This window comes from Rousettus aegyptiacus, unplaced genomic scaffold, assembly GCF_014176215.1.
Source record: "Rousettus aegyptiacus isolate mRouAeg1 unplaced genomic scaffold, mRouAeg1.p scaffold_m13_p_16, whole genome shotgun sequence".
NCBI lineage: Eukaryota > Metazoa > Chordata > Mammalia > Chiroptera > Pteropodidae > Rousettus > Rousettus aegyptiacus.
This window is the reverse complement of record NW_023416291.1, coordinates 14434988-14451086: the sequence shown is the minus strand read 5'-3', so window position 1 is coordinate 14451086 and position 16099 is coordinate 14434988. Positions and strand designations below refer to the sequence as shown.

The 16099-nt window shown below is 43.6% G+C and overlaps 1 long non-coding RNA gene across 2 annotated transcripts; it reads left to right on the top strand.

The window, feature by feature from the left end:
• The first annotated feature begins 1253 nt into the window (after positions 1-1253).
• LOC107520355 lies at positions 1254-14187 on the top strand. Of its 2 annotated transcripts, XR_001599302.2 has the most exons (5): positions 1254-1332; positions 2690-2846; positions 4311-4414; positions 10157-10334; positions 13973-14187. It is a non-coding gene; the product is annotated as an uncharacterized LOC107520355 (long non-coding RNA). The 2 variants fall into 2 exon arrangements; XR_001599301.2 differs by having other exon boundaries at positions 1301-2846.
• Positions 14188-16099: the final 1912 nt, after the last annotated feature.

Sequence of the window (16099 nt, the reverse complement as noted above, 5' to 3'; positions counted from 1 at the left end):
AAATTATAGCACGAGGACCAAAGCAATCATTTAAGGAAATCCAATGTTTACGAGAATACTTAGAACCACTCAAAGTGTACCAAGAGTTGGAGTGGTAGGGCTTGACAATAGTCGAACTGAATTCTCTTCATAGGATAGCACTGGCTACAGGACAGACTATGAGGCAGGTAACCTTTAGGAGGATATAACCATCGTATGCCCTTAGCATCAGCAGGAGAAAGATGCTCAAAAGAGAGATTCGGGCCTTCCAGAAAGAGAGTTGCACAGGAAACAAAAACTGAAAATGACACACTGTGTAGTAAATGAATATTGAAGAAGAGCCATTAATGCCACATATTTCAAGCATTATAGGAAGAGTCTGAGAGTGGGGAATTTTTTTCTCTTCTAAGTAATAAGGGATCTACTAAAAAAAAAAAGTCATTATTGGCTACATGAAAATGAAAACACTTTCACTATTAATTTCTTTTCTTTTTGAGGGAGAAAGGAAGACAAAATATTCAACTTCCAAGCTTTTAAAGTAATACTGAATTCAATAAATACAAGTAATAAGACTAATGTTTTTAAACTGGCTGTGTAAGGCTCAGTTCTGGGGTGGGGGCAGGGAGGAAAGAGGCATGAGAAAGATGGGGAAATGAAAGAAAGACAGTGATCATATTTAGGCATGGCTTTTCCTCCCGCACTCGGCCCCCTGTGACTGGCCGGTCGTGGAGGTCTCCCGCATTGGTCACCTCACAAACAGCCCCACCGCCTCCCCTGCCACCCACCACCACACTGGTGTTAATAGAAGAAAGTTATTCCGAACCTTCTCCAGGAGCCTTCAGCTCCCAGTGCCACATAAGTTTGAACAATTTTTAACCTTCCTGAGAAGTTCAAACCGGTTCGGTCTAAACAGGCCCCCATTCGACCGTCCCCAGCTCAGTGTGTTTCCCTCTCCTTTCTCCCTCTTCTCCCGGGGAAGATGGTCCCTTTCCCTGTTCAAGCCTCACCTCTCCACCTTTGCCCCGGAGTGTCCCTCTGCGCTCTACCTTTTCAACCTGCTCCTTGCCGTCTGTCTTGAATGTTATGTGATAGAGGCAACCAAAAGATTTAACGTTCGTAGTGTATTTTTAATAGACAAAGTGTTTGCATGCGCGTAATTTCCTTCAAGTTTCCTCACAGTCAGTCTAGAAAATAGGTGTGATTGTTTTTCGCTTTTAGAGTTCTGAGAAGTGACGTGACTTGCCAAAGCCACGTGGCAGGCAGTGAACTGAAACCCAAACTTCTAGTTTCAGGCCCAGCATTCTGCCTGCCGCCTCCTCCTTGGGACCACGACGAGTAGGGCTTCCCAAACTGGTGAGCGACACACACTTTCCTGGCCGGGCTGGAGGAGGCCTCTGTTAGTAAACTCGGTGCCCTCGCCGGGGCCATGGAGGACCGAGGAGCTGAGAGCCCAGGGCTATCTCCTACCTGATCCAACCTAAAATGTCAAGAAATTGAAGGGTTATGTATGATACTGCTAGGTGAATATCAGACTCCCAGTGGATGCTGACAGCGTATGGAGCCCAGATCTGAAGTCACTGAGGAAGATGGAGGTTTGCAAGCTGAGAAATGTGACAGAAAGGATGGAGAGAGGCTGGCATATGTGAGTGGTAGACCTCAGAAGAGGTGGTGGAACTGTCGCCTGCAGTTAGCGGGGTTCAGGGGATCCCTCTTCTCAGCCCTTGAGCAAGAAGAGTGGCCTCCATCAGAGAAGGTTCATCTGAGAATTGTATCAGGACAGAAATCCAGGTTTCAGTTAAATTGATGAAATAGGGGACCCGATTTAAAATGCGAGAAAGGATGGAGGGGTTCTCATTGGCAAAAGGCAGACAGTAGAAGAATGCCGTGGCTAAAAGGTAATAGTGCTAATGGATGTGGGAAGAGAGAGTTGCTGGGGAATTACGTCTAGGGCTGCATTAGACGGATATCAGAATGAAGGAAGTTGAATATTAGCATCTAGGATGGAATATCACTCATTATTGCGTTGATTCATTCAAGAGGGGAGGGAAGGATGGATGTGAGCTGAAATATCCAGAATGGTCTCAAGATTTTACATCTCGTTGCTTCTAAGTTTGAAGCCATCACTTCAACTCCTCAGGTTCCTTTAGGTCGATGTTGAGGGTGAGGTGAATTCGGGTTTGGGGACAGGGAGTGAAAAAAAGTAAAAGACAAGAAAGGTTTGCCTCAGAGAAGGCACACAGAGCTTAATAACAGATGCTCAAGTCATGATATCAGACTATAAGTTCATGTCTAAAATTCTGAACACCATTTTCCTACTAAGCAGGAGGAAATCCAGTATTTAGTGTATAAATCCAGTCAATTAATTAAAGATGCATGTTCTCTCTCTCTTTTAAGTGAAGGAAGGAGGCATAAGAAGCAAGATATCCTGTGACATTTTATTTGGTCAAAACAAAACGACTCGTCAGTGTCATTTCGAAGGGTTTTTTTTTTTTTGTTTTTCAGCTAAAAGTACAACTTCTAACCTGGTACCCTGTTTCCCACCACCCAAAAGAACACACTTATTGAATTTTAATTTTTGTTGCTTTTACAATGTTATTTCAAGTTTGGAACAGAAAGTATACAGCTTTGTCATTAGAAAAAAATCAGATGGCAATGAAATGGGATAGTTGAAATCTGATTTGAGTGAAGTATTTTATTTATTTTGTTTCAGGTTTTTTCTTTTTCCTCTGAAGAAGCAAACTACTCCAATTCTGGCTCAGTGGAACTTATTACTCAAGGGAAGCAGCCATTTATAGCATTGAAGCAAAGAATGTAGCAGCGTGCACCTGTCTGATCTGGTCTCATCCCGCCTTAGAGCAGGCAGAAAGGTGAGCACGCCTCTCAGTCTTCTGTAGGCTATGATTTGATGGACTTCTCAGGGACATGGACATTCTCTCCCTTCTGACCCCAACACCAGAGCCCAGAGGAAGTTAAGTTTGTTCTTGTGAGTGGGCTCTGCATACCAGGAAGACTGGGGAAACATTTGTCTCCTCTCTGTACTAAATAAAATAAGATGTAATAAAATAAGATGTCTACCAAGATGTTTTGTCTAATATGTAAGCGCAGGCAGAAAGTCAACTGGCATTTACCCAGCTTCCATGAGGCACAGAAATGACTTACTTAAGATAATCCAGTCAGAGGCAGCGGTGGAAAAACCGCCCACTCCTCCCACACAGCAGCTTCCCTAGGGGGCAGCTTCCCTCTCTTCCACGAAGAAAGGTAATTCTCTCCCCCACTCACACCCACATCCATGACTCAAGGCTGAAGCTAGGTGACAACAAAATTAATGCCTCTTTTTCTTTTTAAATAATATTTCAATAAAATGAACCTCACCTTCATTCCTTAGATCATAAAATTTTTTTTTATAACGGGACACAAGAATTGTGAGGAAGAGAATCTAATTTTCCACCACATTTGCTAATGATCTCTTCTCATTATCCTTAGGGAATTCAATACTGAGCATACTTCCCTGCAACCTCTTAGTTCAAGTCCAGGCCTTTTATGCCAAACCAATCCATTACACTTTCTTTCTGGAGCCAAGAGTAGTGGACATTTGTTTTTTGGCCATTCAGCATCCACACACCCTACTTCCTGTAACTGTGGTCAGGGGAACCCCACTCTACTCATCCTTGTTCCCTGTGGCTGGGGGTACTCCACTGCCTTCCCCCACACCATGAGTCATTCTGAGAGGTGACCCAGGCCACAGACAACGCATCATCACACTTTTCCGAGGTACTGTCACTGGGCCAAAGGTAAGTGAATCACCAAATAAGAAGAGCCAGTGAAATACAGTAACAGATACTTCTGGGAAAGAGACCCTCTTCCTATGCCGGGTCTGAGGGGACAAAGCGGTTAGAGCTGTGCCTCTATTTTGCTCCAATGTGGAGGCTGTGACGACAACCACCCCAGCAGCAGGAGGGGCTCTCAGGCAACAGAGCGAGACAGCCCAGTGGAGCCTGTGGAGCGCTGGCGCCCAGAGGGGCCTGCAGCAAGCCTGTCCCCGTCTTTCCAAAGAGCCACAAAGTCTCTTTCTCTTTAAAGAGAAAGTGTCGCAACCAAAAGAGTCACACGTGCTATTGCAGCGGCCCGAGTCTAGATGCCGGCTGTCTCTATAAGCTCTCTCTATGGTGCACTAAAATGGTTCTCGCATGCTCTCTGACAACGTCCCTCAGTGGAGGCTCCGCATTCTGTTGAAGCCGCCCTCATTAATTTTACGCAATTCGATGTTGAAGCATAAGCTCTTTACATTGTTAAAGACTCTTCTGTATCTTTCTCTTCTCCCTATTCCTTAGCTTTTGATTCAGCAATGACTTCCAGAGCGCTCAGAGCAAAGGAAACAAGCAACAGAGTGAAAAGGTAACTGATAGAATGGGAGAAGATATTTGCCAGCTGTCAGGTAAGGAGATAACGTCCAAAATACATAAAGAACTATTACAACTCTAAAGCAAAAAAAAAAAAAAAAAAAAAAGTAATGAATCAACTAAAAAATAAGCTAGAGATTTAAACAGACATTTCTCCAAAGAAGATATACAAATGGCCAACAGGTATGTAAATGATTTTCAATGTCATTAATTATCGCAGAAAAGTAAATCAAAGCAACAATGAAATATTACTTTATACCTGTTAGCATGGCTATTATTTCAAAAAATTTAAAAAAGAAACAAGAGTTAGTAAGGATGTGGAGAAATTGAAGCCCTTACACACTGTCAGCGGGAATGTAAAAGGATGCAGCCTCTGTGGAAAACAGTAAGAAGTTTCCTCAAAAAATTAAAAATAAAACTACCATATGATCCACCAATCTCACTTCTGGGTATTTAGCCCCCAAAGTTAGATCGGGATCTGGAAGAGACATTAGCACTCCCATGTACATTACGGCATTATTCACGAAGCCAAGATGTAGAAACAACTTACATAAATGTCCATCAACAGACGAATGAAGAAAATATGGTATATATGTACGACAGACTATTACTCAGCCTTTAAAAATGAAGGAAATTCTGTAATAGGTGACAATGTGGATAAACCTCGAGGATATTATGCTGAGTGAAATAAGCCGGTCACGGAAGGACAAATATGATGACTCTACTTACCTGAGATATTTAAAATAGGAAAATTTAGAGACTGAAATTGTGGAAAGTGGTGGCCAGGTGCTGTGGGGAAGGGAGGGGAGAAACAGGGAGCGGCTAAGCAACGGGCGTGAAGTTTCAGCTCAGGAAGATGAATTAGTTCCAGAGATCCGGGTACGAACTGTGCTTGTGGTTAACGATACCGTATTTTTACGCTTTCAAAGTTGTTAAGAGGGTAGATCTCATGTTAAATATTCTTACCTCAATACAATAGATTTTTTTAAAAAAAGAAGGCATGAGGGATGCCTAGCCTCAGTCTCAGTACCCTGTATAATTACAGACAAAGGTGGTGCGCACAAACATTAGAAAATGTAAAAAATGAAGAAGAACCCAGAGCAGGAACCTGGATGGAATCGCTGGGGGCTTCCGGCACATCTCGGCCTTTCCAAGATCCTACGCAAGGTGGGATATTTGAGCAAGGAAGCATTTTTCTTCTTCCTTCGTGCTCTCTTTTCATTTTCTTTACCGAAAGGGTTTGGAACACAGAAAAAAACATTCCAGGTGCAAATTCACCGAACACAGAACAAACATTTGTGAGCATCGACCGTGTTCCTGGCACCGTGCAGAGCTCAGGGGACAGAGGACATTGGTGTCGCAGAACGGACATTCCAGGGGAAGTAACAGACCACAAACAAGTACAGCGAGAATAAATAACTAATACAACGTCAGATGCTCACGAGAAAAGACGAGCTGGGCTGAGGGATAGAGATGAGAGGTGAAACTGAGGTATAGGGCTTGTCTTAGACAAGATGCCTAGACGAAGCCTCTCCGAAAACGTGCCATTTCTGCAGAAACACGAATTCAGGGATGTTACATGTTGCGTGACTGTCTGGGGCAAGAGCACTTCGAGCAAAGGGAGCAGTAGGTGCAAAAGGTCTTGACAGGCACAACATCTCTATGACGCCCGATGGATACAGGGCCATGACACGGTTAGGGGCCCACGAAACCGTTTTAATGTCCTTTAAAATCAGAAAGGAAAATGAACTTTTCGATCAGGGAAAATATTTCAATATGGAACATTCAATTATTCATCGTTATACAGATGCAGTCATGAAATAGAATTTCGTTTTTAATGGAAGAACGGGCCCACGGAAGTCACAACGCAGCCCGAGGCCCTGGAGCAGGAAAGGGCCGGGCTTGCTGGAAGAGGGGCCCACTGTGGGGCCACACAGTGTGAGACCAGAGAGGTGGGCGAGGCGCCGCAGGCAGGGAGACTCCCCGGGTCCTGGGTTGGAGTCTGCAGTTGGGGAGTGGGTGGCTAACAGGAAAAGGGGGAGCAAAGCAAAAAGACAGTGCTCAGAATTTTCGATACTTTGTTGAAGTCCACAATGGGAATTTTGAACATTTCTGGTCATTTCAAGTAAGGGTTTTCCGTTGACTTTTGAATTTTTCAGAAACATAAACAAATGACTCCTCATGAGCTACCAAGTTCCGCTCGAGCCTTGAGATCGGCCTCTGCTGCGTCTAAACTCCACGTTGTCTGTCTGACCTCCTTGCTCCACGGTGGGGTAAAATAACTTAGAGCGATGCTGAAGCACTTTGCGACATTCAAATGCCATAAAAACACGTATTGTTATCATTATAGTTAGTAATGATAAGTAATAATGCTCCTGACCATGGATGGACTTTGGCTGAGAGACAAATGACCTTCCTGGCTGGCTCGTCTGCCTTGTACCTATACCCAGCACCGTTGGGAATCCCTCAGCCACAACCAATATTTCAAGAAGGATTTGTCACACTGTGTTGTGAACTCATAAAGTTTACGGCACTGCTTGTAGCTGCTCATTTACTAATACCAGTGATATTTAAACCTCTTAATAGCGAAGGCCTGGGCCGCTGGCTGCAGCGCCCCTTTGCTGTCCTACATCCTGTTGAGACAATTGAGGTCATCTCCCTTCTCTGGTGTGCACGCTCATATTTAACATGACCTAGTGGAACCGGAGCCTGAGCTGGCAAGCTGGGAACTCCCAGCATCCCCCAGACCTTTCAAGGTCCTTTGCAAAGCTAGCTGGCTGAGCAAGGAAGCCTTTTTTTTCCGCCTCTCTTCTTAGAAGGAAGTATATTGGGATGCCTTAAAGTGTGTGAGGTTAAAAGGGCTCACAGATTTTGTCAGAGCTTCTTTGGGAAGTCGCTTTTTATCACATTCTCTTCATTTGGGCAAATACCGAATTGGAAATAATATAAAAGGGTCCCTGTATTTTAGGGTTAGGGAGGGAGGGCTTCATGGGGAAGGAGGACGAGGGGCTTTATTGATATCTAAGGGTAGGAGGAGCTCTTATTGGAAATATAACTTTTAAGCTTATAAGACTACGTTTACCTTTCAGTGGTAAAAATGTCAGGAAAGGTGGAAGCAAGGTGTAGAGAAAAAAAAGAAGTTTTGTTTCAGCGTCTTTCTGTTTCTTTTCTCTTTCGTGACAGACAGAAAGTCCGCGATGAACCAGACAGTTCCCTCTGGGGTCCTTTTTCAACTGCAGGGTAATTTCAGTAGGAATTTAGATCTAGTCATGCTGCAGTTCCAGAATTCAGAAGGAAATTGAAGTATTGCCTATAGATTGGCTTTGAAGACGTCCGATCAAGGAATAACAGTTCTGGATGTCTCCTGTTCGCTACTTCTATCCTTCGAAGTTATCTATCATTTGCAAACAAGTGAGCCACACAACGACGCTGGTAACACACACAGAAAAATGAGATAAAACCTAAAACACTTGAGTCATGTAATAGGGAGCAGCCTCCTCCTAGAAGTCTGTGTTTAGAGCAGGGGAGGTAATCTTCCTCCTCCCCTTTGCACAAACGCTATGTTCCTGGCCTGAGTGCAGGTCCTAGAGGGAGTGGAAGGTCTCAGAGGAGAGCGGCAAAGATGCAAAAAGGCCTCCTCTCTGCCAACATTTGGCAGATAGTCATGGAAAAAAAGCAAACCTATGGGGTATGATTTCAGAGGGCAGAAGAAAGAGCAGAGAGTGGAAATGCTGGATTCCTTCTCATATTTTTTAATGTCATAAAATAAACGTGACATAAAATTTACCCTCTTCGCCAATTTTAAGTGTACAGTTCAGTGGCGTTAAATACATTCCCAGTGCTGTGCAGCCATCACCGCCACCCATCTCCAGAACTTCTGCACCTTCCCCAACCGAAATGCTGCACTCATTAAACCGTAACTCCCTCCTCCCCACAGATCCCGGCACTCACCTTCTGTTTTCCGTCTCCAGGAATCTGACTAGTCCAGGTACCTCGTGCAGTCATACACGATTGTCTTTTTGTGTCTGGCTTATTTCACTTAGCGTAATGTCTTTAAGGTTCATCCATGCTGTAGCACGTGTCAGAATCTCCTTCCTTTTTAATGCCGAGTAACACCTCATTGTTTGTGTACAGCACCATTCAATCATCAATGGGCCTTTGGGTTGTTTCCACTTTTGGGCCACTGTGAAGAGTGCTGCTATGAACATGGGTGTACGAATATCTGTTGGAGTCACCGCTTTCACTTGTTTTGGGTGTATAGCCAGAAGTGGGATTGCTGGATCATATGCTAATTCCATAGTTAATTATTCGAGGAACTGGCACACTGTTTTCCGCAGTGCGGCACTGTGTTACATTCACACCAGCAACGCACAGGAGTTCCAATTTCTCCACATCCTCACTGACACTTGTTATTTTCTGTTTGTTTGATAATAGCCATCCCAAGAGGTGTGAAAGCAAGTGATAGATTTTGACTGACCCTAAGAAAGCATTATCTCACAAGAAGTTCTGTCCAATTAGAGTCTGCCTCATTACCAGGGATGATCAAATGAAAAGTCAGACTAAAGTGCTAACCCGTTTCCAAAATTAAGAGCCTATAAATTTGTGACACACAATGGTATTTATTTGAGGGCCTTATTTATTTTTTGGTCCAGTGTATATAAGAGAAGAACAATGTATGAGTTACAGTGATTTATTGAGAGTTATGAATACATGGAGGGGAGATTGCAAACTAGTGATCCACAGATCTGACCTACAGATGTATCTTGTTTGGTATATACGTCCCACTACTTGGAGATTTCTCAGTGAAATTTAGCTTTCCCGCTTCTCTTGAAAGATGGGAAAACAACGGGTCTACAAATTAGAAGGAGCCCTCACTGTCCTGCGTAACGGTGCTCAACCCAGCCCCGTCCCAGCCGCCGTCGTCCATTTAAAGAAGCTACTCAGTTATAAATAAAAGGAGAATTTAGGTGATTTACGTCCTTAAAGAGCTTTCGATCGGATACAAGATCTTTGACCAAAGCATCTGAAACAAGAGATGCTATCATGTTTATCATTTTCTCCAATGTTAGTAATATGTTTAATTATTTTGTTTGATTAACTTTTAAAGAAAAATACTGGAGAAAGTCTAAGGGGTTACCAGCAGAGATTTTTATATAAAAAAAATCATGACGTCATGATATTTGTTCCATGACAATAGAGACCACGATTCTTTTTTCCCCACTGCATACCCAAAGCACAGGTGATACAGGGCGATGTTAGCCATCACCATTCATGAAATGTTATTATGTGTGGAGTGGAGTGTACTTTGCGGTGAATTGCATGCTGCCCTCCAACACAGTGAGTGACAGAGTGACATGGGTACTTAAAACAACGTGTACTTAAAAGCATTCATTCATTCAAAGCATATCAAGACTTGCTTGTGACTTTAGTCCTTTCAAGGGTAAGGTTCCAACCTAAGGCTTGGTTAAACATTATCAAAATTTGTATATGTGGGCTTTGTTTTGTTTGAGGCTTTTTTTTTTTTTTTTGGTATAAAAATTCTCTTATGAATTCAGAGAAAATTTGGGTTTAGAAAATAAATTTTGCTTGTGATTTTTTAAAAAAATTTTGCTTGCCTATGAATTTAGGCAAAGAAGTGTTAAAAGGGGAAAGGTAATCCTCATTCGGAACTCTACTCTTCCATAGGACTGTAATGTAGACTTGTAAGTAATGCAATGCAGGTTATGATTTATGTCAGATGAATGCCGAATAATACTGGGTCATTTATTTTGTTTCAGGCACAACAATGGGAGCGGAGGAGGGAGAATAGGTTGGTTTAAAACAAATCAAATCATGAAAACCTCAATAAATGTTTTATAAGTGAAATTTATAACTGAATGAATGCCACAAGGCCTAAAATTCCTGCTATTAAAGTCGCTGCTTTGGGATCAAGCATGAGGAATCCAGAAAGCAGAGGTAATATATTCAAACCTTTCCTCTAGTAGCCAAAGAAAATGAAAAGCCGTCCTCTGGGAATCTAGCGATGGAGCCGGAAGAGGTTTCTGGACAAAGTTTCTTTGAGATCTTGCATTTTGACTTGAAATTCACTCAAAGTTTAGACTTCAGGGTGTAGTTCATGCCGTCAGGAGCAGACGCTGTGCTTAGGGCTTCGTAAACAGGATTCATTTAAATCCCGGGCCAATCTCAGAGGATAAGAGCAATGCTATTATTACCCCTGTTTTCTAGGAGAAAAACCAAGGTCCACGATACATCCAAACCGATCTTCATAAAAGTTTGTTTTAAATTATTTTAAAGTTAAATTACTTAACTTTCCCCCAATAAATGTTTGCATGAAAGGAGAATTCCAGAAAGATGGCTATATTTATTCTGTGATAGCTTGTACTTTCTGTCTGCTTTATACATATTTCTATGGGGAAAAAAAAACTTGAAAACAAGCTTTTTGTACTGCTGAAGACATTGGCATAGAATGGCTAATATACTTATCGTCTTTAACCTTTTTAATTTTAAATTAAAAAAATTGAACTCTAGCAATATGTTTAAATAGTGTGGACAATAAAAGAGAAAAAAAAGAAAGAGACAGGGTTCGATGATCCCATCCATTGACTGTCATTTTGGGGGAATGCAAGCTCGACGCAGTCCTGGGAAATGAGGCGGGGAAAGGAACAGTTAGATTTTGAATGAAGAAAAACTGTGGGCCCCACCCGTCCGGAAAAGCTGGGTTTGGTGGGCAGCACAGTGGCTATTTCTGGGTGCTGCTGAGAGTGCAAACGGGCCCCAAATGTGTTGCCAGTGGGGTTGGGAGAAAGGACAGAGGAGACGCAAGAAACGGGTCCTGGAGGAAATCACTGCTCGCTCGGCAGTTTTGCTTAGATCGCCTCGTGTTTGTTCAGAGCATGGCGCTGAGATGGTCCTTGATTTTAGGGGACCAAGACTTTTTTGGGTAACTGATTCTGATCTTTTTTTTTTTTTTTTTAAATCCTCTACTATATTAGTTAACTGGGGCTGCCATAACAAAATGCAATAGACTGGGTGGTTTAAACAACAGAAATTTATTTCCCTACAGTTCTGGAAGCTAGAATTTGGAAATCAGGGTGCCATCATGGTCAAGTTCTGGGGAGGACTCGCTTCCTGGCCTGCAGATGGTTGACATCTCGCTGTGTCCTCAGATGGCCTTTCCTCAGATATAGATAGAAGGTAGATGATAGATGATAGATAGATAGATAGATAGATAGATAGATAGATAGATGGATGATAGATAAACAGACAGTCATGCATTGCATAACACTTCAGTCAATGGTGGGCTGCATGCTGCAGATAGGACAGTGGTATACCACATAGCCTAGGTGTGTTGCAGGTTATACCATCTAGGTTTGTGTGTCCCATCATGCGGGATCCACCCTCCTGAATTCACATAAACCTAATTACTTCCCAAAGGCGCTACCTCCAAATACTATCACGCTGGGGGTTAGAGCTTTGACATATAAATTTGGGGCAGACACAATTCAGTCCTTAGTGTCTACTAATTATGTGTCTAGTGTTAGGCTGGGGCCTATGATTACCTTTCACACAGTCTTATTCCCAGTTCTCAGAGTTCTTGCTTGGCCTGGAGCATTTCTGTACTTTAAAGGTTAAAAAAAAAATTTATTTTAGTTTTATGGGAAATAACAGAGAAGGGTTAATTGAAGTCAGACCTGGAGTTCTTTAGTCGGCGGGGTCAAGGGTAAGATCTCTATTTGCTCCCATCGCATTCCCAGGGTTTTCCTCAGTGTCTGGCAGGGAGCAGTGTTCATTAAATATCTGGTGAATGAATGGAAAGAGGTTGGATCAGTCTGGGTTCAGGCAGTGAACAGAATTCACCTCAGATGATTTAAACGAAGAGCTTTACGAACGGACTACTTACTTATAAAGGTGTGGGTGAAGTTATGGGAGCAAATAAGGGCTGACGAGGCACCCAGAAACCCACGACGGTAGAAGGCCATGGCCACCTCTACGGCTGAAGGAACAAGGGGAGGAAGTCGTGTATCCTGAGTCCAAGAAGTCTGAGCTGTGCTGGGAAGCCGCGTTCTTGGAAGGGCGGAGTCATAGCCGGGGACCAGGCATGGAAGCAGGAGGGAGGAAAGAGAACCTCTCTCCGCCCCCTCCCCTCCCGCTGCTCTTTCCTGCCCTAAGGTAGTTCCTGTTGGCTGAACCCATCTGCACCTCAAGCCAGCCAGGGAGCTTGGGTGATGCAGTAATTGGAGGTCAGTTCCTGGGGCACAGACAGGGCAGAGGAGGGAGGAGAAGTGGGGGCCGGGGGGCGGGGTGGTGGGCAAAGCAGAAGCAGCAGCACAGGGCTACCTCGAGGGTGCACAGGGAATTCGGTGTATCTGCTGTTCCACACTTTTGTTACTTTTAGAGATTACTTCGCACTCTTCAATAATGTAACAATTGATATCTCCGTGGGAGTTCATCTTCATCTATCAGGGAACTGGAAGCGACACTTCCTGGGGAGAGGCCCGGGGCATCTGGGTTTACTCCTCCCTTGTAAGACCAAGCCAGAGTCTCTTGGCCTATATGTTCCTCAGGCTTCTGCCTGATCGGTGTATGGAGATCGCTAGGGCTGAAGGAGAATACTAGCCATCAAATTAACACGTGGAGAGCTCCAAGAGAAAGCAGTCTAATTACGTGGCCTTGAGCAATTTCTTGCCTGGGCCATGCCTCAGTTTTCCTAGCTATAAAGTGAAGAAAGAAATGGTTCAAAAAGTTGATGTGTTGATGAATGAGATAGCCTCACTGAGACTGCATCTTCTCCCCCCCGGATGTGACTACGCTGACACTCAGACAGAAACGCTGCTCAACAAAAACACTTACATTCCGGCCAAGTCCCAACGAAGCGTCCCGTGGACACCCTACCAGGAAGCAAAGTCTCTGAGGAGTGGGATGTGTGAAAGGGCAGTCAGCAACCTAACCTTTCTCTGAAACAACAAATAACCGGGCACAAACGGAGCCTGAACCTCCTGGAGTGCAAATTTCTGGAGGCATGACCTTTAGAAATTAAGCAATTCCCGGGATGCTGGTTGTCCGTTGTTTAGGACATCTTTAGTAGAAACTATACAGCAGCCAGTCCGCTGTGCGCTTTGGGGACAAGACGGGTACCAAAGGAGCCTTGGCCGGGAGGCTCTCAGACTACACAAGTGCCATGGTGCAGCTCCTCTATCAGACTGAAACCCCACACTAACTTGTTCGGCCATTCACCGGGGCTGTCTACCGAAAGGACGCTTGCTGAACCAGCTGTGCTTCAGATCCCGGGACAAGTGTGCGTATTGTGGTTTATCCATTATAGTTCCTCTATTGTTTTGAGAAATTAATTAGTGGGTATCATTTTTTTTTTTTTGTCCTGAACATTTCCCGAAATTCCACGTTCCCCATTCTCTCTCAGATGGGGGATGCTGGGTGCAATGGAGAAGGAGGGCGAGGTTTCAGAAGGTGCTGCTGGAAGGGGCGTTCATCCTCCAGCGCCCCGCTGACCTGCTGTCAGGGCGCTGGGCTGCGTGACTCACGCTTTGTGCTTTCAGGGTAATAGATTTGCACTGATACATTGATATCTTTCCAAGGTAACTATGAACCCTGCTGAAAGACTTTTTGTAAGACGATTGGCCAAGGCTAAGTGAACGACTGGCTAACACTGGAATGGATCGGAAGTCGGATTTCATAAGCACTCTTTTCTTGAAGGGATGGACGTTTTATTTTGAAATGTCTGCGATGTTTCTGCTCAGAAAATGTAACACCTCCTTTTCCTTACTTTTTTTTTTTTAAGGGATTCCAATTGTTTAATAAACAGTATTTACATATTCAACATAGAGTTTATGTTGAGAATTTCGTAAATTTGTCATTCATTTTTAAAGGTTTCTTTCTAGGCCCCATAGCTACCTTTTATTCACATTTAAAAGAATCTTCCAGAAGCTGGTAGAATAATATCAAACTTATGCTGAATTTTTCACACACTATATTTAAAAGTGCTCAATTCCTTGCTGGTGTATCGAATGCTTCTAAGTTCTTGTTTACAAAATTGGTTTGCTTACATCCATTAAAGTGCACCAATGCATCGTCATATTATCCTATGTTTAAGCCTTACTTTTCCGGAAGAGCAGACTCACTAGTCAGATCTTAGCTAGGAGCATCATCTAATATTCCCTCCATCTCTTCATCTGTGAAATGCCGCGGCTAAACCAAGTGATTCGCAAGGCATCTTCTGGTCATAAAGTTCTATGATTCTCATTTGAAGCTCTATTTTCTCTTCCTTATTAAAAAAAAAAACATTAAGGCATGAGATTAAATGATGGAAGGGAGGGAGCATCGACTATTTGCCTCCAATGGTATTATCATTTGCTGTTTTATATGAAAGGACTTTTAATCCGATGAGAAGGCATAGTCAACACCTCAACAACCAAAAGGACACAGCTGGGGTTCAATGTAGCTTGGTCCTATTAGATACCCAACTGCATAAGATTCAGCCAAAAAAAAAAAAAAAAAAAAGGGTGGGAGCAGACTGGTGTGACTACAGGTGGCAGAGATAGGAACCATGGATGAGAAAGTAAAAGAAAAACCTGGAGGAAGCTTTTCGATTGGATTCTGCTTCCATTTCATTTCTGATCAACAAAAATCATGATTCTCGGTGCCTAATAATTACGTCGTTATTCTTGATTATGCCACACGATGCTGTCGTCTAAGGAAGAAGTTGCTTGGCATGTGAGATGGGAAAACAATCTTGTCGAGATGCCTTGGGTGGCTACCTCAAAGTGGGTGAAGGGGACGGGAGGGGGCAGATTTGACAGAAGGAAAGACAGACATTATAGAGAAACTGAATCAAAGTTGTTTGCAGCTAGAGAGGGTGGCCATGAGGTGTGAGGGACTCAAGAGGAGACAGTAGTATGATTTGAGGTAGGTCAGAGGGCGACTCAGTCAAGCAGCAAAGAAGTACATTAAGTGACCAGGCAAAGCAGTTGGAAAAAAGCGTGAAGTGGGGGCAGCTGCTCACAGGGAGTTTTTGTCTATGCAGATTAAAAAGTAAAAGCCCAGGGAAGCTAAATTGATAGAGGTGCCAAGAATCCTAGCAAAAGAGGCTTTGGAGACAAGAGTTTAGTCTTCACCAGGGTTCGAGATTGGAATCAATAAGGACTGAGTGATGTATTAGAACTGACAAGGAGGACCAGGTGAGAGGAACGTGGAACACAGAGATCGGGAACCCACCTCATCTGAGTATAACTTGTACTCTGAGATGGTGTTGAGTTGGACGACTGTCGAGAAGATATTCAAGAGAAAGAACCCTAGCATATGAAAGACACCCAAAATGCCAAAGCTGTTTCCTTTGCCAGGTTCTCTGCCGGGGCATGTGCTTGCATATCCACTACTTTTGAAAGCAAGATTTATCCAAATTGTGACAAAACTTGCTGATTCCAGCCAGGCCCTCGCCTCCTGAGAACACGAGTAGAGATTACAGCACAAGCCTCCCTCTCTGTAAATGATGGTTGGTCATCGCCACCAGATACTGATTTATAACACATGAGGTCCAGGCCAGGAGAAACGCCAGACCCGTATCTTGCTTCGGGACAGGCACTCGTTATTTAAAATGTCAGACTTAGAGTGCTTCGGGGTAAGAGCGTCCCCATCTTAACCCTTGAGGCAGTAGCTCAGGCCCTAGGAGAAAGAGGGGCCCTCACTGGTTATAATTTCCTAAAGGG